This window comes from Nerophis lumbriciformis, linkage group LG16, assembly GCF_033978685.3.
Source record: "Nerophis lumbriciformis linkage group LG16, RoL_Nlum_v2.1, whole genome shotgun sequence".
In the NCBI taxonomy this organism is placed as follows: domain Eukaryota; kingdom Metazoa; phylum Chordata; class Actinopteri; order Syngnathiformes; family Syngnathidae; genus Nerophis; species Nerophis lumbriciformis.
The window spans coordinates 8784599-8807098 of record NC_084563.2 but is presented as its reverse complement, the minus strand read 5'-3'; the positions used below and the strand labels follow the sequence as shown (position 1 = coordinate 8807098).

At 38.8% G+C, this 22500-nt stretch overlaps 1 protein-coding gene across 2 annotated transcripts in view; it reads right to left on the bottom strand.

Annotated features, from left to right (window-relative positions):
- LOC133616971 (teneurin-3) overlaps nucleotides 1–22500 on the bottom strand; it is a 745483-nt gene that overhangs the window by 553299 nt on the left and 169684 nt on the right. Inside the window, exon 1 of one of the 2 annotated variants that reach the window (XM_061976583.1) lies at nucleotides 8328–8565. The exons of the other annotated variant lie outside the window; for it this stretch is intronic. The gene's annotated coding sequence lies outside the window, so the exon portion shown is untranslated. Of the gene's footprint in view, nucleotides 1–8327; nucleotides 8566–22500 lie in introns of those variants that run through there. 2 annotated transcript variants of the gene reach the window in all.

Here is a 22500-nt window from a genome sequence, read left to right as displayed (position 1 = left end):
TGGTAGGCCTTATGCCACTAAATAAGCGGGTCTGCATTGGTTTATGTACCATCCCTCAGCAAAGTTGAATATTAAAAGATTATATTTTGACCATGCTGAGTTCCCTAAGAGCTGGTCAGGGGCACGTCGGAAGTTACCTTATTATTGGGCCTACAGTACATTAGGACACTCACGCCATGCAGGGGTCAATACTCAGTCTGACTCACGGTGTCATAAAATAAATAGTTATAACCAAAACACAGCAACATAACACGCACACAAGACAACTCCAACGACTAGTGGATGATAACAACACCATTATATGATGGCAGTTCTCCGAAGTAAGGCTCCGCTTTTCAAAATGTGCTAGCTCGATGGTAATTTACAGTACATATGCCACATACAAACCCCGAAACCAGTGAAGTTGACACGTTGTGTGAATCGTAAATAAAAAAAGAATACAATGATTTGCAAATCCTTTTAAACTTATATTCAATTGAATAGACTGCAAAGTCAAGATACTTAAAGTTCAAACTCGAAAACTTTGTTATTTTTTGCAAATATTAGCTCATTTGGAATTCGATGCCTGTGACATGTTTCAAAAAAGCTGGCACAAGTGGCAAAAGGTGTATTAGTGCCGAAGGCATGGGTAACTTACACATCTGTGAAGGCACCATTAATACTAAAAGGTACATACAGGTTTTGGAGCAACATATGTTACCATCTAAGCAACGTTGTCATGGACGCCCCTGCTTATTTCAGCAATGCCAAGCCACGCGTTACAACAACGTGGCTTCATAGTAAAAAAAAGTGTGGGTACTAGACTGGCCTGCCTGTAGTCCAGACCTGTCTCCCATTGAAAATGTGTGGCACATTATGAAGCGTAAAATACGACAATGGAGACCCGTTGAACAACTTAAGCCGTACATCAAGCAAGAATGGGAAATAATTCCAACTGAAAAGCTTAAAAAATGTGTCTTTTCAGTTTCTAAACGTTTACTGAGTGTTGTTAAAAGGAAAGGCCATGTAACAGAGTGGTAAAAATGCCCCTGTGACAACTTTTTTGCAATGTGTTGCTGCCATTAAATTCTAAGTTAATGATTATTAGCAAAATAAATATAAGTTTCTCAGTTCAAACGTTAAATATCTTGTCCTTGCATTCTATTCAATTGAATATAAGTTGAAAAGGATTTGTAAATAATCGCATTCTGTTTTTATTTACGAAATACACAACGTGCCAACTTCACTCGTTTTGGGGTTTGTACATGCTACCGATTACCATTAGCAATTTTGCATGGCGATTTCAACAACTCCAAGTTTGGTAAAAAAAAGCTATGACTAAGATGCATGTTAAAATCGAACAGCTGGTGTGTAGTAAGTACAATATTTACAGTATAACCACTTTGTAGGGCTCGACAAAAGACAAGACTGGCACATTTAACTTATTGGCAAAGACTTGTTGGCAAGAGCAAAACACCAAGGATGTATTAGCATATAATGCATGACTGTCGTTTTTTTTGTTTTTTTTTTACCTGGAATACCTTTTCGAAAAGCAGTCCGGGGACTAGGTTTGCAAATTAGCCTATTGGTTACAAACCTTATATGCAACATGTACACATATTATGGTATTGACTCTAATAAACGTAATAAAGTGCACTGCATTGTTCCTGACAAACTAATAAATACAAAAAATACAAAATAAATAAACTGAAATTAATGCATACTTGCAAATGGGACTCAAAAGTGTATAAAAATAAGATATAACTGGACAGTACAGTTATCACTGTTAAATGTTTTAAAATTAAATGTATCCATTGAACACATTCAGCTTCATCACCACATTAACACGCACAAAAGAGCTATGTACGGAGAATTGGAATTGTATCGATTCAAATATTGAAAGTATCCATGCCTATACAGTGGATTTGTAAAACATTTCTCAAGTGTTTGAAGTTAAAGTAGTTGTTTCTTAATTCCCAGTAGTAGTAGAACAAATTGCCCTATGTGTGTTTGTTGTGCCGTCATTATTAAGTGGGATTCTAGGTTGCCACAATATTGAACATTTGCTGCCTATTTTAACACAAAACCTTGACGATAGGTCGGGGGTCACAAAATACGTACCTGTGAGTTTGACACCACTGCACTTAAACTAAGTCATATTCTGGTTTGCCTCCATATTTCCATGGTAAAAACACAGTTCCTACAAAAGCCTCCATTCTGTCATAAAGTTACCCACTTAAGCAATAAATGAAGTGAAAAGATGGCAAATATTGCAGTCTCAAAATCATTCTTCACTACTATCTTAAAGGGGTTCTTCCTTGGCCTATGCACCACAATTTATGAAATTACAAAACCCAAAACCAGTGAAGTTGTCACGTTGTGATAATAGTAAATAAAAAGAGAATACAATGATTTGCAAATCATTTTCGACTTATATTCAATTGAATAGACTGCAAAGACAAGATACTTCATGTTCCAACTGGAAAACGTTGCTATTTTTTGCAAATATTAGCTCATTTGGAATTTGATGTTTCAAAAAAGTTGGCACAAGTGGCAAAAAAAGACTGAGAAAGTTGAGGAATGCTCATCAAACACTTATTTGGAACATCCCACAGGTGAACAGGCTAATTGGGAACAGGTGGGTGCCGTGATTGGGTATAAAAGCAGCTTCCATGATATGCTCAGTCATTCACAAACAAGGACGAGGCGAGGGTCACCAGGTTGTGAACAAATGCCTGAGCAAATTGTGGAACGGTTTAAGAACAATGAAGCTATTGCAAGTAACTTAAGGATTTCACCATCTATCGTCCGTAATATCATCAAAAAGTTCATAGAATCTGTAGAAATCACTGCACGTAAGCAATGATATCACGGACCTTCGATCCCTCAGGCGGTACTGCATCAAAAAGCGACATCCGTGTGTAAAGGATATCACCACATGGGCTCAGGAACACTTCAGAAAACCACTGTCAGTAACTACAGTTTGTCGCTACATCCGTAAGTGCAAGTCAAAACTGTACTTTGCAAAGCAAAATTAATTTATCAACAACACCCAGAAACGCCGCTGGCTTCGCTGGGCCCGAGCTCATCCAAGATGGACTGATGCAAAGTGGAAAAGCGTTCTGTGGTCTGACGAGTCCACTTAAAAAGCTTTAAAAATGTGTCTCCTCAGTTCCCAAACGTTTACTGAGTGTTGTTAAAAGGTAACACAGTGGTAAAAATGCCCCTGTGGCAACTTTTTTGCAATGTGTTGCTGCCATTAAATTCTAAGTTAATGATTATTTGCAAAAAAAATATGTTTCCCAGTTCGAACGTTAAATATCTTGTCTTTGCAGTCCATTCAATTGAATATAAGTTGAAAAGGATTTGCAAATCATTGTATTCTGTTTGTATCTACAAATTACACAACGTGCCAACTTCACTAGTTTTGGGTTTTGTAGTAAACTCATCTCTCATATGTGATAATTCCTTTTTTGGGGGACTAACTTGTCAACCTACGACATGCACAGAGTCATAGAAATCCGCACAACTAAACACACTGTCACCTTGGGAGAGGTAACACTTATGGCACATATCAACTCTTATTTGGATCAGCACCTTCGTAGATACCCACTTGCTTAATATTCTTGAATATTTTTTCATAAATATTCATGCATCAAATGAATAAATAAATGCTGCATCTCACCATTTCAACACAATCCGCCCACATATTTATCAGAAACCATCCTAGGATAACTTCCTTATACTTCCGTTTGAGCATAAGCCTGAAAACTGATCAACATGGACAAACTTCACAAGGGAACAGCTTTTTCGTTGGCTGAATTCCGAGCAAACTCCATACAGTGGTACACATTTAGCACATGCACACTTGACCAAAGGTGACAAGAATGGAATTCCAAGAGAAATCCATACAAATAAATACAATTCACTCACAAACTAAGGCTGCGCGATGAAGATTAATAATATTTCTCATTTAAAATCGCGCACTACAAATAGAGAGGCTTCTTGCTTCTATTATTGGTTGTGTTCATTTAACATGTTTACTAGCAAACTCACAACCAACCACAGCATTTCTGGAGCAGTAAACTAAACATTACTCAAACAAAAATGGAGCTGTTTGGCCACAATACCCAGCAATATGTTTGGAGGAGAAAAGGTGAGGGCTTTAATCCCAGGAACACCACACCTACCGTCAAGCATGGTGGTGGTAGTATTATGCTCTGGACCTGTTTTGCTGCCAATGGAACTGGTACTTTACAGAGAGTAAATTGGATTACCTCCAAATTCTTCAGGACAACCTAAAATAAATAAAACATGTGTTCCGACAGGACAATGACCCCAAACACACGTCAAAAGTGGTAAAGGAATGGCTAAATCAGGCTAGAATTTAGGTTTTAGAATGGTCTTCCCAAACTCCTGACTTAAACGTGTGGACAATGCTGAAGAAACAAGTTAATGTCAGAAAACCAACACATTTAGCTGAACTGCACCAATTTTGTCAAGAGGACTGGTCAAAAATTCAAGCAGAAGCTTGTGGATGGCTACCAAAAGCGCCTTATTGCAGTGAAACTTGCCAAGGGACATGTAAGCAAATATTAACATTGCTGTATGTATACTTTGGTCACATTTTCAGTAGACCCATAATAAATTCAAAAAATAACCAAACTTCATGAATGTTTTTTGTGACCAACAAGTATGTGCTCCAATCACTCTATCGCAAAAGAGTTGTAGAAATTATTGGAAACTCAAGACAGCCATGACATTATGTTCTTTACAAGTGTATGTACACTTTTGATCGCGACTGTGTATATATATATATATATATATATGTTTAGAAGTAACTTTAGTACTTTATAGCATTTTAACACTGTTTCTGTACTTTTCTTCATGCCGTGTCTTCAAGTGATACGACTTGTTAGTGGCATGCTTTAGCAGATTAGCCTACCGTTGTTTGGTCGGCATCTGACTTTTTATATGTAAATACATGTAAACTGGGAAGTCCGGACGTCAGTGTGTTGCCAAAGGCTTTTATACTACATTACCCAGAAGGCTTAGCACCGTAGACAGAAATCACAAGTAGATCTAAGACGGGGGCGTCCAAATTTTTTGACTAGTGGGCCGCATTGTGCTTAAAAAAATTTGGCCGGGGCCCAAAAACATACTGCATACAAAGTTGTATGTATATGTATATATATTATTATAATAATATATCCATCCAATGGATGTATAATTAATAATAAGTATTATTCATTATTAAGAGTATGTGAAAGTTCAACTTCTACCTTGTTTACTTCCATGACAACCTCCTTAAAGTTGTTTAATCAATCAGAAATATCAAGCAGCTAAAGTGTGCCAAACATGGATAAATGTGGAGAGAGTTTTTTGCATTTTCCCATCACCCTTTGAAATAAGTGTAATTTAGATTGTTTTTATTCATTTATGTTGATTTGATGTTTTAATATAATAACCACAAAGTTCAATGAGCAGGTTGTGTTATGTGTTACCACTTTTTGTTATTATTTTGGTTATTTTATTTTAATTTCTTTCTGCACCATGACTAGGGAAGGTTGTTTGGATTGGGTCATATAAGTGAACACTGTGCTGATTTTAAGCACCGCTAAAAGTAAAATTTGTTTGGCCAAAATTTCAGAGGAAGTTGCAAGCTTGGACAAGGTTGCTAGGCCGCACATAATTGGTGGGGATTGGTTGAAGTTTCTTGAATTGGCACGCTCGTGAAACCAAATACCTGGTGGCACTGATTGGCCGCACCCGAGATGTAAAATTCCGATACAATAGATAATTATATCATTCGATAAGACATAAAAAATGTCTATTACAATATATATTGTAATATTGCACAGTGGAGCAGTTCCTACATTCTGTTGTTTACCTTAGACAAAAGTGCTAGCTACCAAGCTAAAAGCCTGAGCCATCTACCCTGTAACCAGCACTGCTCTTCAGCACAATTTTTGACAGTTTCTTTGATATTGGTTGAATGAAGCACATCGTGCTAAAACACAAACTCTTTTTCATCTCCAAAACGGATTCAAAAGGTGATTTTGAGGAATGCACAGTTTAACCCAACTGGTTCAGTCCTTGTTATATTACGCCCGGGACATTGACCTGGGTCTACCAGCATGACCGATCTATTAACGCAGTAACCAGCACTGCTCTTCAGGTTGTCAAAAAGACACAACAACACAAGTTTGTACAGTTTCTTAAAAATGTGTTGAATCAACTTCGCACAAACTCTATTTTTAATCTCCAAAATGTATTCAAAGGTGGTTTGGTGGAATGCAAAGTTGAACCTGCCTGGTTCAGTCCTTGTGTTCTGTTACGCCCGGGACATTGAACTAGGTCTACCAGCATGACCGAGCTATTAACCCAGTAACCAGCAGAATTTTGGCCTATGCACCACAATGGACTCAAAGGTGATTTTGAAGAATGCACAGTTGAACCCGCCTGGTTCAGTCCTTGTGTTCTGTTACGCCCGGGACATTGACCTGGGTCTACTAACATGACCGAGCTATTAACCCAGTAACCAGCACTGCTCTTCAGCACAATTTTGGTCTATGCACCACAATGGAATCAAAGGTGATTTTGAGGAATGCGCAGTTGAACCCGCCTGGTTCAGTTCTTGTGTTCTGTTACGCCCGAGACATTGAACTGGGTCTACCAGCATGACCGAGCTATTAACCCAGTAACCAGCAGAAGTTTGGCCTATGCACCACAATGGACTCAAAGGTGATTTTGAGGAATGCACAGTTGAACCCTCCTGGTTCAGTCCTTGTGTTCTGTTACGCCCGGGACATGGACCTGGGTCTACTAACATGACTGAGCTATTAACCCAGTAACCAGCACTGCTCTTCAGCACAATTTTGACCAATGCACCACAATGGACTCAAAGGTGATTTTGAGGAATGCACAGTTGAACCCTCCTGGTTCAGTCCTTGTGTTCTGTTACGCCCGGGACATTGTACGGGGTCTACCAGCATGACCGAGCTATTAACCCAGTAACCAGCAAAATGTTGGCCTATGCACCACAATGGACTCAAAGGTGATTTTGAGGAATGCACAGTTAAACCCGCCTGGTTCCGTCCTTGTGTTCTGTTACGCCCGGGACATTGACCTGGGTCTACTAACATGACCGAGCTATTAACCCAGTAACCAGCACTGCTCTTCAGCACAATTTTGGTCTATGCACCACAATGGAATCAAAGGTGATTTTGAGGAATGCGCAGTTGAACCCGCCTGGTTCAGTTCTTGTGTTATGTTACGCCCGGGACATTGAACTGGGTCTACCAGCATGACCGAGCTATTAACCCAGTAACCAGCAGAATTTTGGCCTATGCACCACAATGTACTCAAAGGTGATTTTGAGGAATGCACAGTTAAACCCGCCTGGTTCAGTCCTTGTGTTCTGCTACGCCCGGGACATGGACCTGGGTCTACCAGCATGACCGAGCTATTAACCCAGTAACCAGCACTGCTCTTCAGCACAATTTTGGCCTATGCACCACAATGTACTCAAAGGTGATTTTGAAGAATGCTCAGTTCAACCCGCCTGGTTCAGTCCTTGTGTTCTGTTACGCCCGGGACATGGACCTGGGTCTACCAGCATAACCGAGGTATTAACCCAGTAACCAGCACTGCTCTTCAGCACAATTTTGGCCTATGCACTACAATGGATTCAAAAAGTGATTTTGAGGAATGCACAGTTGAACCCGCCTGGTTCAGTCCTTGTGTTCTGTTACGCCCGGGACATGGACCTGGGTCTTCCAGCATGACCGAGCTATTAACCGAGTAACCAGCACTGCTCTTCAGGTTGTCAAAAAGATACAACAGCGCAAGTTGCAAATTGAAGATACAACTTTGCACAAACTCTATTTTTAATCTCCAACATGGATTCAAAGGTGGTTTGGAGGAATGTACAAAAAGATGACTAAAACCAGTTCATAAATGACCAGCAGACCAGTGACCAACACGTGACCTTATTGATGGAGGTAGCTAGTTTGACACTCTGTGCAGCCCGGAACCTCCGCCAAGGCAGACAAAAAAAATCAGGTCAACACCAAATGGTACACAACACCTCCAGTCTTCAATGGTGTAATGCAATAAGAAATGAAGCACCATGTAAGGAAAATAAACATTTTCAGGTCCTATGCAAACCTATGACCTATGAGAAAGCAGCCCTTCACAATAAGAGCATGCACATGGGGAGGACAGCACGGGACACAATGCCGTCTGCAAGATGAGGCCCAGGCTGTGAGACGGAGGCATGCGACTGCAGACACCCGGTGATGCATGCAGGCAATAAAAGGTGCTGATCACTAACAAAGACTTGTTACCTCCAACAACGTGTGTGCAGATTCCCTCGCTGAGGCTTGAAGCTCCACTTGTTAGGCGGCGGTGCTGCTCTGCATCGCTCCCGATCCTCTCCTCTTCCTCCTCCTCCTCCTCCTTTCTCCCCTCCTCCTCTTCTCTTCCTCCAGTCCCTACAGCAGCACAGCTTCTCTCCAGACCGCGAAGGCGACAACACACGGACGGCGCTCGGGCGATGTCAGCGGGGTTAAAAGCCGGCGGAGCGGAAAGTCACACCGAGCGTGGATGTAGTTACCGGTCACTACTGCCTGCATGCCGCACTCTCCAGCAGCCTCCTCCTCTTCCTCCCTCTCTCTCTCTCTCGCTCTGAAGTCAACCTCATGGGCTACCCCCCACATCCCTCCCCTACCACCACCATCATCATCACCCTCATCATCATCACCCCTCCTCCTCCTCTCCGTCTTATTCTTCCTTGAGCGAGACGGTAGACGGGAGTGTTTTGCACCACTCGATCATGGATCGTGTTACGCTTTGCTGTCTGGCTGCGGCGGCGGTCGCACGTGATAGGCTGGGACGCCTCCTCCGTGTGCTCGCCACGCTTAAGAAGTGGCGGGAAAGAAGGGCGAGGGCGGGGTGTGAACCCGAGGAGGACGGCGCACATTAATGCAGACATAAAAGCTTAATGGCATCCCATGAGCGGGGGATGTCCCGTGACGTCGGTGTTGTTTTTAACTCATGTATTCAACTCAAATAGAGCATTTTTTAAAAAGTCTTTAAACCATGACTAACCCAGCAGACAAGACATTGATACAACGTTGATACATACATGTGCTTTAAAACAACGTTGCAAAATAGTTGTATTTGTGAATTGAAACAACGTTGATTGTTCAATGTTGGTTGGGAAATGACCAAATTTCCAAAGGTCAAATCAACATCAGAACCTGACATTGATTAAACGTTATCAAAAAGTATGTTGTTTCAACATTGTAGTTGTGTGGTAGAATATTGGTTGGGAAATGACCAAATTTCAATGGTCAAATCAACGTCAGAACCCAACATTGGTTAAATGTCGTCAAAAAGTATGTTGTTTCAACGTTGGAGGATATTTTTTGGGAAATGACCACATTTCAATGGTCAAATCAACGTCAGAACCCAACATTGGTTAAATGTCGTTCAAAAAGTATGTTGTTTCGACGTTGTAGTTGTGTTGTAGGATATTGGTTGGGAAATGACCAAAATTCAATGGTCAAATCAACGTCACAACCTGACATTGATTAAACGTTGTCAAAAAGCATGTTGTTTCAACGTTGTAGTATATTAGTTGGGAAATGACCAACATTCAATGGTCAAATCAACATCAGAACCCGACATTGGTTAAACGTTGTCAAAAAGTATGTTGTTTCAACATTGTAGCAGTGTTGTAGAATATCGGTCGGGAAATGACCAAATTACAATGGTCAAATCAACGTCAGAACCCAACATTGGTTAAATGTTGTCAAAAAGTATGTTGTTTCAACATTGTAGCAGTGTTGTAGAATATCGGTCGGGAAATGACCAAATTACAATGGTCAAATCAACGTCAGAACCCAACATTGGTTAAATGTCGTCAAAAAGTATGTTGTTTCAACGTTGTAGTTGTGTTGTAGGGTATTGGTTGGGAAATGACCAAAATTCAATGGTCAAATCAACGTCACAACCCGACATTGATTAAACGTTGTCAAAAAGCATGTTGTTTCAACGTTGTAGTATATTGGTTGGGAAATGACCAACATTCAATGGTCAAATCAACATCAGAACCCGACATTGGTTAAATGTCGTCAAAAAGTATGTTGTTTAAACGTTGTAGTTGTGTTGTAGAATATTGGTTGGGAAATGACCAAATGTCAATGGTCAAATCAACGTCAGAACCCAACATTGGTTAAACGTTGTCAAAAAGTATGTTGTTTCAACGTTGTAGTAGTGTTGTAGGATATTGTTTGGGAAATGACCACATTCCAATGGTCAAATCAACGTCAGAACCCGACATTGGTTAAATGTCGTCAAAAAGTATGTTGTTTCAACGTTGTAGTTGTGTTGTAGGATATTAGTTGGGAAATGACCAAAATTCAATGGTCAAATCAACGTCACAACATGACATTGATTAAACGTTGTCAAAAAGTATGTTGTTTAAACGTTGTAGCTGTGTTGTAGAATATTGGTTGGAAAATGACCAACATTCAATGGTCAAATCAACGTCAGAATCCAACATTGGTTAAACGTCGAAAATAATGTAGTTTCAACGTTAAGTCTGAGTTGCGATGTCGATGTTTTTAACTCATTTATTAAACTCAAATATAGCATCTTTTTAAAACTATTTAGGTCATGACTAACCCGGCAGGCACAAGACATTGATACAATGTTGATTATACATACATGTGCTTTAAAACTGACTTTACAACAACGTTGCAAAATAGTTGTATTTTTGAATTGAAACAATGTTGATTGTCCGATGTTGGTTGGGAAATGACCAAATTCCAATGGTCAAATCAACGTTACAACATGACATTGATTAAACGTTGTCAAAAAGTATGTTGTTTAAACGTTGTAGTTGTGTTGTAGAATATTGGTTGGGAAATGACCAAATTTCAATGGTCAAATCAACGTCAGAAAACGACATTGGTTGAACGTCATCAAAAAGTATGTTGTTTCAACGTTGTAGTTGTGTGGTAGAATATTGGTTGCGAAATGACCAAAATTAAATGGTCAAATCAACGTCAGAACCCAACATTGTTTAAACGTCGTCAAAAAGCATGTTGTTTCAACGTTGTAGTACATTGGTTGGGAAATGACCAACATTCAATGGTCAAATCAACATCAGAACCCGACATTGGTTAAATGTCGTCAAAAAGTATGTTGTTTAAACGTTGTAGTTGTGTTGTAGAATATTGGTTGGGAAATGACCACATTTCAATGGTCAAATCAACGTCAGAACCCAACATTGGTTAAACGTTGTCAAAAAGTATGTTGTTTCAACGTTGTAGTAGTGTTGTAGGATATTGTTTGGGAAATGACCACATTTCAATGGTCAAATCAACGTCAGAACCCGACATTGGTTAAATGTCGTCAAAAAGTATGTTGTTTCAACGTTGTAGTTGTGTTGTAGGATATTAGTTGGGAAATGACCAAAATTCAATGGTCAAATCAACGTCACAACCTGACATTGATTAAACGTTGTCAAAAAGTATGTTGTTTCAACATTGTAGTTGTGTTGTAGGATATTGTTTGGGAAATGACCACATTTCAATGGTCAAATCAACGTCAGAACCCGACATTGTTTAAATGTCATCAAAAAGCATGTTGTTTCAACGTTGTAGTATATTGGTTGGGAAATGACCAACATTCAATGGTCAAATCAACATCAGAACCCGACATTGGTTAAATGTCGTCAAAAAGTATGTTGTTTAAACGTAGTTGTGTTGTAGAATATTGGTTGGGAAATGACCAAATTTCAATGGTCAAATCAACGTCAGAACCCAACATTGGTTAAACGTTGTCAAAAAGTATGTTGTTTCAACGTTGTAGTTGTGTTGTAGGATATTGTTTGGGAAATGACCACATTTCAATGGTCAAATCAACGTCAGAACCCGACATTGTTTAAATGTCATCAAAAAGCATATTGTTTCAACGTTGTAGTATATTGGTTGGGAAATGACCAACATTCAATGGTCAAATCAACATCAGAACCCGACATTGGTTAAATGTCGTCAAAAAGTATGTTGTTTAAACGTAGTTGTGTTGTAGAATATTGGTTGGGAAATTACCAAATTTCAATGGTCAAATCAACGTCAGAACCCGACATTGGTTAAATGTTGTCAAAAAGAATGTTGTTTCAACGTTGTAGTAGTGTTGTAGGATATTGTTTGGGAAATGACCACATTCCAATGGTCAAATCAACGTCAGAACCCGACATTGGTTAAATGTCGTCAAAATGTATGTTGTTTCAACGTTGTAGTTGTGTTGTAGGATATTAGTTGGGAAATGACCAAAATTCAATGGTCAAATCAACGTCACAACATGACATTGATTAAACGTTGTCAAAAAGTATGTTGTTTAAACGTTGTAGAATATTGGTTGGAAAATGACCAACATTCAATGGTTAAATCAACGTCAGAAAACGACATTGGTTGAAAGTCATCAAAAAGTATGTTGTTTCAACGTTGTAGTTGTGTGGTAGAATATTGGTTGGGAAATTACCAAATTTCAATAGTCAAATCAACGTCAGAACCCAACATTGGTTAAATGTTGAAAATAATGTAGTTTCAATGTTAAGTTTGAGTTGCCATGTCGATGCAGTTTTCATCTCATTTAGAAAACTCAAATATAGCATTTTTTTTTAAACTCTTTAACTCATGACTAACCCAGCAGGCACAAGACATTGATACAGCGTTGATACATACATGTGCTTTAAAACTGACTTTGAAACAACGTTGCAAATAGTTGTATCTGTGAATTGAAACAACGTTGATCGTCCGATGTTGTTGGTCGGGAAATGACCAAATTACAATGGTCAAATCAACGTCAGAACCCAACATTGGTTAAATGTCGTCAAAAAGTATGTTGTTTCAACGTTGTAGTTGTGTTGTAGGATATTGGTTGGGAAATGACCAACATTCAATGGTCAAATCAACGTCACAACCTGACATTGATTAAACATTGTCAAAAAGCATGTTGTTTCAACGTTGTAGTATATTGGTTGGGAAATGACCAACATTCAATGGTCAAATCAACATCAGAACCCAACATTGTTAAACGTTGTCAAAAAGTATGTTGTTTAAACGTTGTAGTTGTGTTGTAGAATATTGGTTGGGAAATGACCACATTCCAATGGTCAAATCAACATCAGAACCCAACATTGGTTAAATGTCGTCAAAAAGTATGTTGTTTCAACGTTGTAGTTGTGTTGTAGGATATTGGTTGGGAAAAGACCAAAATTCAACGGTCAAGTCAACGTCACAACCTGACATTGATTAAACATTGTCAAAAAGCATGTTGTTTCAACGTTGTAGAATATTGGTTGGGAAATGACCAAATTTCAATGGTCAAATCAACGTCAGAACCCAACATTGGTTAAACGTTTTCAAAAAGTATGTTGTTTCAACGTTGTAGCAGTGTTGTAGGATATTGTTTGGGAAATGACCACATTCCAATGGTCAAATCAACGTCAGAACCCGACATTGGTTAAATGTCGTCAAAATGTATGTTGTTTCAACGTTGTAGTTGTGTTGTAGGATATTAGTTGGGAAATGACCAAAATTCAATGGTCAAATCAACGTCACAACATGACATTGATTAAACGTTGTCAAAAAGTATGTTGTTTAAACGTTGTAGAATATTGGTTGGAAAATGACCAACAATCAATGGTTAAATCAACGTCAGAAAACGACATTGGTTGAACGTCATCAAAAAGTATGTTGTTTCAACGTTGTAGTTGTGTGGTAGAATATTGGTTGGGAAATTACCAAATTTCAATAGTCAAATCAACGTCAGAACCCAACATTGGTTAAATGTTGAAAATAATGTAGTTTCAATGTTAAGTTTGAGTTGCCATGTCGATGCAGTTTTCATCTCATTTAGAAAACTCAAATATAGCATTTTTTTTTTAAACTCTTTAACTCATGACTAACCCAGCAGGCACAAGACATTGATACAGCGTTGATACATACATGTGCTTTAAAACTGACTTTGAAACAACGTTGCAAATAGTTGTATCTGTGAATTGAAACAACGTTGATCGTCCGATGTTGTTGGTCGGGAAATGACCAAATTACAATGGTCAAATCAACATCAGAACCCAACATTGGTTAAATGTTGTCAAAAAGTATGTTGTTTCAACGTTGTAGTTGTGTTGTAGGATATTGGTTGGGAAAAGACCAAAATTCAAAGGTCAAGTCAACGTCACAACCTGACATTGATTAAACATTGTCAAAAAGCATGTTGTTTCAACGTTGTAGAATATTGGTTGGGAAATGACCAAATTTCAATGGTCAAATCAACATCAGAACCCGACATTGGTTAAATGTCGTCACAAAGTATGTTGTTTCAACGTTGTAGTTGTGTTGTAGAATATTGGTTGGGAAATGACCAACATTCAATGGTCAAATCAACATCAGAACCCGACATTGGTTAAATGTCGTCAAAAAGTATGGTGTTTAAACGTAGTTGTGTTGTAGAATATTGGTTGGGAAATGACCACATTTCAATGGTCAAATCAACGTCAGAACCCAACATTGGTTAAATGTCGTCAAAAAGTATGATGTTTAAACGTTGTAGTTGTGTGGTAGAATATTGGTTGGGAAATGACCAAATTTCAATGGTCAAATCAACGTCAGAACCCAACATTGTTTAAACGTTGTCAAAAAGTATGTTGTAGTTGTGTGGTAGAATATTGGTTGGGAAATGACCAAAATTCAATGGTCAAATCAACGTCAGAACCCAACATTGTTTAAATGTCGTCAAAAAGCATGTTGTTTCAACGTTGTAGTTGTGTTGTAGGATATTGGTTGGGAAATGACCAACATTCAATAGTCAAATCAACATCACAACCCGACATTGGTTAAACGTCGTCAAAAAGTATGTTGTTTCAACGTTGTAGTTGTGTGGTAGAATATTGTTTGCGAAATGACCAAAATGCAATGGTCAAATCAACGTCAGAACCCGACATTGTTTAAATGTCATCAAAAAGCATGTTGTTTCAACGTTGTAGTATATTGGTTGGGAAATGACCAACATTCAATGGTCAAATCAACATCAGAACCCGACATTGGTTAAATGTCGTCAAAAAGTATGTTGTTTAAACGTAGTTGTGTTGTAGAATATTGGTTGGGAAATGACCAAATTTCAATGGTCAAATCAACGTCTGAACCCAACATTGGTTAAACGTTGTCAAAAAGTATGTTGTTTCAACATTGTAGTTGTGTTGTAGGATATTGGTTGGGAAACTACCAACATTCAAAGATCAAATCAACGTCAGAACCCAACATTGGTTAAAAGTCGAAAATAATGTAGTTTCAACGTTAAGTCTGAGTTGCGATGTCGATGTTTTTAACTCATTTATTAAACTCAAATATAGCATCTTTTTAAAACTATTTAGGTCATGACTAACCCGGCAGGCACAAGACATTGATACAATTTTGATTATACATACATGTGCTTTAAAACTGACTTTGAAACAACGTTGCAAAATAGTTGTATCTGTGAATTGAAACGTTGATCGTCCGATGTTGTTGGTTGGGAAATTACCAAATTTTCAATGGTCAAATCAACATCAGAACCCGACATTGGTTAAACGTTGTCAAAAAGTATGTTGTTTCAACGTTGTAGTTGTGTGGTAGAATATTGGTTGGGAAATGACCAAAATTCCAAATCAACGTCAGAATCAAACATTGGTTAAATGTTGGAAATAATGTAGTTTCAATGTTAAGTTTGAGTTGCCATGTCGATGCAGTTTTCATCTCATTCATTAAACTCAAATATAGCATTTTTTTAAAAGTCTTTAACTCATGACTAACCCAGCAGGCACAAGACATTGATACAAAGTTGATACATACATGTGCTTTAAAACTGACTTTAAAACAACGTTGCAAAATAGTTGTATTTGTGAATTGAAACAATGTTGATTGTCTGATGTTGGTTGGGAAATGACCAAATTTCAATGGTCAAATCAACGTCAGAACCCAACATTGGTTAAACGTTGTCAAAAAGTATGTTGTTTCAACGTTGTTGTTGTGTGGTAGAATATTGGTTGGGAAATTACCAAATTTCAATGGTCAAATCAACGTCAGAACCCAACATTGTTTAAACGTCGTCAAAAAGCATGTTGTTTCAACGTTGTAGTTGTGTTGTAGTATATTTGTTGGGCAATGACTAAAATGCAATGGTCAAATCAACATCAGAACCCAACATTGGTTAAACGTTGTCAAAAAGTATGTTGTTTCAACGTTGTTGTTGTGTGGTAGAATATTGGTTGGGAAATGACCAAATTTCAATGGTCAAATCAACGTCAGAACCCAACATTGTTTAAACGTCGTCAAAAAGCATGTTGTTTCAACGTTGTAGTTGTGTTGTAGTATATTGGTTGGGAAATGACCAAATTTCAATGGTCAAATCAACATCAGAACCCAACATTGGTTAAACGTCGTCAAAAAGTATGTTGTTTCAACGTTGTAGTTGTGTGGTAGAATATTGGTTGGGAAATGACCAAAATTCAATGGTCAAATCAAGGTCAGAACCAAACATTGGTTAAATGTTGAAAATAATGTAGTTCCAATGTTAAGTTTGAGTTGAGATGTCGATGCTGTTTTTATCTCATTTATTAAACTCAAATATGCCACTTGTGCCAGCTTTTTTGAAACATGTTGCAGGCACATTGTATTCGCAAAAAACCCAAAGTTTTCCAGTTCGAACATTAACTATCTGTTTTTTCCAGTCTATTCAATTAAATATAAGTAAAAAAAGGTTTTGCAAATCATTGTATTCTGTTTTTATTTACTATTTACACAACGTGACAACTTCACTGGTTTTGGGTTTTTAACATTGAAACTATACTTTAAACCAAGGCTGTCAAGTGATTTTTTTTGATCAGATTAATCACACTCTTGAACTGTGATTAATCAGGTAGTATTTGCTTGCATGCATACAATTTGCTGGAGAAAATACCCTAATATTTGGATACATGGATACAAATATTACAATTTTGTAATCAGAATGTCATACAGAAATGTTTTTTAAATGTTGTACTGAATTGCAAGTCATTGATTTGCTCAAAACTTGGTGACAGAAAGAATATTAAGAAGTGCACATTTTGAAAGGCTTTGCAATAGTATAGCAAATGAGGTACATATGTAGAACATAATAGATGCTATAATAGATGTTAACGCAATAAAGATACCCATAAACAACTTTACATGCAATTTGTTATGTATATTTTTGACCCAGCACATTTGCTCACATTTTCAGTAGACCCATAATAAATTCATAAAAGAAGCAAACTTCATGAATGTTTTTTTGTGACCAACAAGTATGTGCTCCAATCACTCTATCACAAAAAAATAATGTGTAGAAATTATTGGAAACTCAAGACAGCCATGACATTATGTTCTTTACAAGTGTATGTAAACTTTTGACCACCACTGTATACAGGTAAAAGCCAGTAAATTAGAATATTTTGAAAAACTTGATTTATTTCAGTAATTGCATTCAAAAGGTGTAACTTGTACATTATATTTATTCATTGCACACAGACTGATGCATTCAAATGTTTATTTCATTTAATTTTGATGATTTGAAGTGGCAACAAATGAAAATCCAAAATTCCGTGTGTCACAAAATTGGAATATTACTTAAGGCTAATACAAAAAAGGGATTTTTAGAAATGTTGGCCAAATGAAAAGTATGAAAACGAAAAATATGAGCATGTACAATACTCAATACTTGGTTGGAGCTCCTTTTGCCTCAATTACTGCGTTAATGCGGCGTGGCATGGAGTCGAAGAGTTTCTGGCACTGCTCAGGTGTTATGAGAGCCCAGGTTGCTCTGATAGTGGCCTTCAACTCTTCTGCGTTTTTGGGTCTGGCATTCTGCATCTTCCTTTTCACAATACCCCACAGATTTTCTATGGGGCTAAGGTCAGGGGAGTTGGCGGGCCAATTTAGTACAGAAATACCATGGTCCGTAAACCAGGCACGGGTAGATTTTGCGCTGTGTGCAGGCGCCAAGTCCTGTTGGAACTTGAAATCTCCATCTCCATAGAGCAGGTCAGCAGCAGGAAGCATGAAGTGCTCTAAAACTTGCTGGTAGACGGCTGCGTTGACCCTGGATCTCAGGAAACAGAGTGGACCGACACCAGCAGATGACATGGCACCCCAAACCATCACCCAACCATGCAAATTTTGCATTTCCTTTGGAAATCGAGGTCCCAGAGTCTGGAGGAAGACAGGAGAGGCACAGGATCCACGTTGCCTGAAGTCTAGTGTAAAGTTTCCACCATCAGTGATGGTTTGGGGTGCCATGTCATCTGCTGGTGTCGGTCCACTCTGTTTCCTGAGATCCAGGGTCAACGCAGCCGTCTACCAGCAAGTTTTAGAGCACTTCATGCTTCCTGCTGCTGACCTGCTCTATGGAGATGGAGATTTCAAGTTCCAACAGGACTTGACGCCTGCACACAGCGCAAAATCTACCCGTGCCTGGTTTACAGACCATGGAATTTCTGTTCTAAATTGGCCCGCCAACTCCCCTGACCTTAGCCCCATAGAAAATCTGTGGGGTATTGTGAAAAGGAAGATGCAGAATGCCAGACCCAAAAACGCAGAAGAGTTGAAGGCCACTATCAGAGCAACCTGGGCTCTCATAACACCTGAGCAGTGCCAGAAACTCATCGACTCCATGCCACGCCGCATTAACGCAGTAATTGAGGCAAAAGGAGCTCCAACCAAGTATTGAGTATTGTACATGCTCATATTTTTCATTTTCATACTTTTCATTTGGCCAACATTTCTAAAAATCCCTTTTTTGTATTAGCCTTAAGTAATATTCTAATTTTGTGACACACGGAATTTTGGATTTTCATTTGTTGCCACTTCAAATCATCAAAATTAAATGAAATAAACATTTGAATGCATCAGTCTGTGTGCAATGAATAAATATAATGTACAAGTTACACCTTTTGAATGCAATTACTGAAATAAATCAAGTTTTTCAAAATATTCTAATTTACTGGCTTTTACCTGTATAGTATAGCAAAGTCCTTGCTAATACCCAGCCCAATTAATTACAGTTTGCTATAGTTGCAGTAATGGTCTGCATACATAGTGCAACACAATACTAACAAGCAATAAGTGAATTTCCTTTCATGGGATTATAATTAGTCTAATAAAGAAGGAACCCAATCATTTGACACGCTGTACTACACACAAGTAATATCCAAAGGATTAGGCTCTCCTTCAGTGATGCTCTGTAACATGAAAGTATGGCAGATGTAAATAAAATAATACAAACGCACGGAGTCAATCTGCATTCCCCAGCTTGCATTAATGAAAGAGCAAAGATGAGGCCCACTTGAAAGCGAAGCCTCCGGGTTTGAGCTTCTTCTGACATTCTCCCCAACATGCAAAAACACACGTTGACTCAAAGGGCCCGGTCACGCCTCCGGGCTTCAGCCGGGAAATATGTGACGGCTTTGGAGTCGGAAGCAACGGTCGCCCGACCCACTTCTGCATGTGGAATTCTTATCGGGTGCCACAAATGATCACGTCGATGCTATTTTTAAGATGCGGGCATATCCCCATTAGTCACTTGAGAGCACCTGAGATGATGCAGATTCCTTTTCTTTTGGGAATAATAAATGGCCTCATTACAATTCCCAGACGGATGTTGCTTGGAATTCAAACTGGACGCAGTCCCAGGAGCTACTTTTTTTAATACGCTAAAAATTTCCTTCATCCATCTTTTTTGCTACCTGGTCAGCAACCCGCGGCTCTCGAGCCTCTTTAGTGCCGCCCTAGTGGCTCCCTGGAGCATTTTTAAAAAAGGATTGAAAATGGAAAAAGATGAAGGAAAAATATTTTTTTTTGTTTTAGGGTGTTTTTTGTTTGAGGACAAACATGACACAAACCTTCCCAATGGTTAGAACTACCATTGTTTAATATGTTTGTGTGTATGCTTCACTGATGACACTATTTGGTGGACATCGTTTTGTCCTACTAATTTCGACGGTACTTGAACTCACCATAGTGTGGACTGTGACCCATCAGTTTGTTTACATGTAAAATTGTCCACTCCTGCCTCATTTTATCCATCAAACGTTTTATGCTGTGCTTGAATGCACAAAAACAAGCACCATTTTGTCCTACTAATTTCAGCGATCCTTGAACTCATCGTAGATTGTTAACATGTGCAACTTTCGCCGACGCTGCCACAGAAAGAAGTGTTCATGCCACTCTTTCTTTGTCTCATTTTGTCTACCAAAAGTTCCATGCTGTGCTTCAATGCAAAAAAACAAGTACCGTTTTGTCCTAATTTTAGCGATCCTTGAACTTATCGTAGATTGTTAACATGTGCAACTTTCGCCGACGCTGCCACAGAAAGAAGTGTTCATGCCACTCCTTTGTCTCATTTTGTCCACCAAAAGTTCCATGCTGTGCGTGAATGCACAAAAACAAGCACCGTTTTGTCCTACTAATTTCAGCGATCCTTGAACTCATCGTAGATTGTTAACATGTGCAACTTTCGCCGACGCTGCCACAGAAAGAAGTGTTCATGCCACTCCTTTGTCTCATTTTGTCCACCAAAAGTGCCATGCTGTGCGTGAATGCACAAAAACAAGTACCGTTTCGTCTTACTAATTTCAGCGATCCTTGAACACATCGTAGATTGTTTACATGTGCAACTTTCTCCGACACTGTCACAGAAAGACGAGTTCATGCCACTCCTTTGTCTCATTCTTTCCACCAAACGTTTTATGCTGTGCTTGAATGCACAAAAACAAGCACAGTTTTGTCCTACTAATTTCAGCGATCCTTGAACTCATTGTAGATTGTTTACATGTGCAACTTTCTCCGACGCTGCCACAGAAAGAAGTGTTCATGCCACTCTTTCTTTGTCTCATTTTGTCCACCAAAAGTTCCATGCTGTGCGTGAATGCACAAAAACAAGCACGGTTTCGTCCTAATTTCAGCGATCATTGAACTCATCGTAGATTGTTAACATGTGCAACTTTCGCCGACGCTGCCACAGAAAGAAGTGTTCATGCCACTCCTTTGTCTCATTTTGTCCACCAAAAGTACCATGCTGTGCGTGAATGCACAAAAACAGGCACCGTTTTGTCCTACTAATTTCAGCGATCCTTGAACTCATCGTAGATTGTTTACATGTGCAACTTCCTCCGACGCTGCCACAGAAAGAAGTGTTCATGCCACTCTCTTTGTCTCATTTTGTCCACCAAAGGTTCCATGCTGTGCGTGAATGCACAAAAACAAGCACCGTTTTGTCCTAATTTTAGCGATCCTTGAACTTATCGTAGATTGTTTACATGTGCAACTTTCTCCGACGCTGCCACAGAAAGAAGTGTTCATGCCACTCTTTCTTTGTCTCATTTTGTCCACCAAAAGTTCCATGCTGTGCGTGAATGCACAAAAACAAGCACGGTTTCGTCCTAATTTCAGCGATCATTGAACTCATCGTAGATTGTTTACATGTGCAACTTTCTCCGAGACCGCCACAGAAAGAGATGTTCATGCCACTCCTTTGTCTCATTTTGTCCACCAAAATGTCCATGCTGTGCTTCAATGCAAAAAAACAAGCACCGTTTTGTCCTACTATTTTCAGCGATCCTTGAACTCATCGTAGATTGTTTACTTGTGCGACTTTCTCCGACACTTCCACAGAAAGAGGTGTTCATGCCACTCCTTTGTCTCATTTTGTCCACCAAAATTTCCATGCTGTGCTTCAATGCAAAAAAAACAAGCACCGTTTTGTCCTACTAATTTCAGCGATCCTTGAACTCATCATATATTGTTTACATGACATCACAGAAAGATGTGTTCATGCCACTCCTTTGTCTCATTTTGTCCACCAAATGTTTTATGCTGTGCTTGAATGCACAAAAACAAGCACCGTTTTGTCCTACTAATTTCAGCGATCCTTGAACTCATTGTAGATTGTTTACATGTGCAACTTTCTCCGACGCTGCCACAGAAAGAAGTGTTCATGCCACTCTTTCTTTGTCTCATTTTGTCCACCAAAAGTTCCATGCTGTGCGTGAATGCACAAAAACAAGCACGGTTTCGTTCTAATTTCAGCGATCATTGAACTCATCGTAGATTGTTTACTTGTGCAACTTTCTCCGACACTTCCACAGAAAGAGGTGTTCATGCCACTCCTTTGTCTCATTTTGTCCACCAAAATTTCCATGCTGTGCTTCAATGCAAAAAAACAGGCACCGTTTTGTCCTACTAATTTCAGCGATCCTTGAACTCATCATATATTGTTTACATGACATCACAGAAAGACGTGTTCATGCCACTCCTTTGTCTCATTTTGTCCACCAGACGTTTTATGCTGTGTGTGAATGCACAAAGGTGAGCTTTGTTGATGTTATTGACTTGTATGAGTGCTATTCAGCCATTTTTGGTCAGTGCATGACTGCAATCTAATCAATGCTAACAT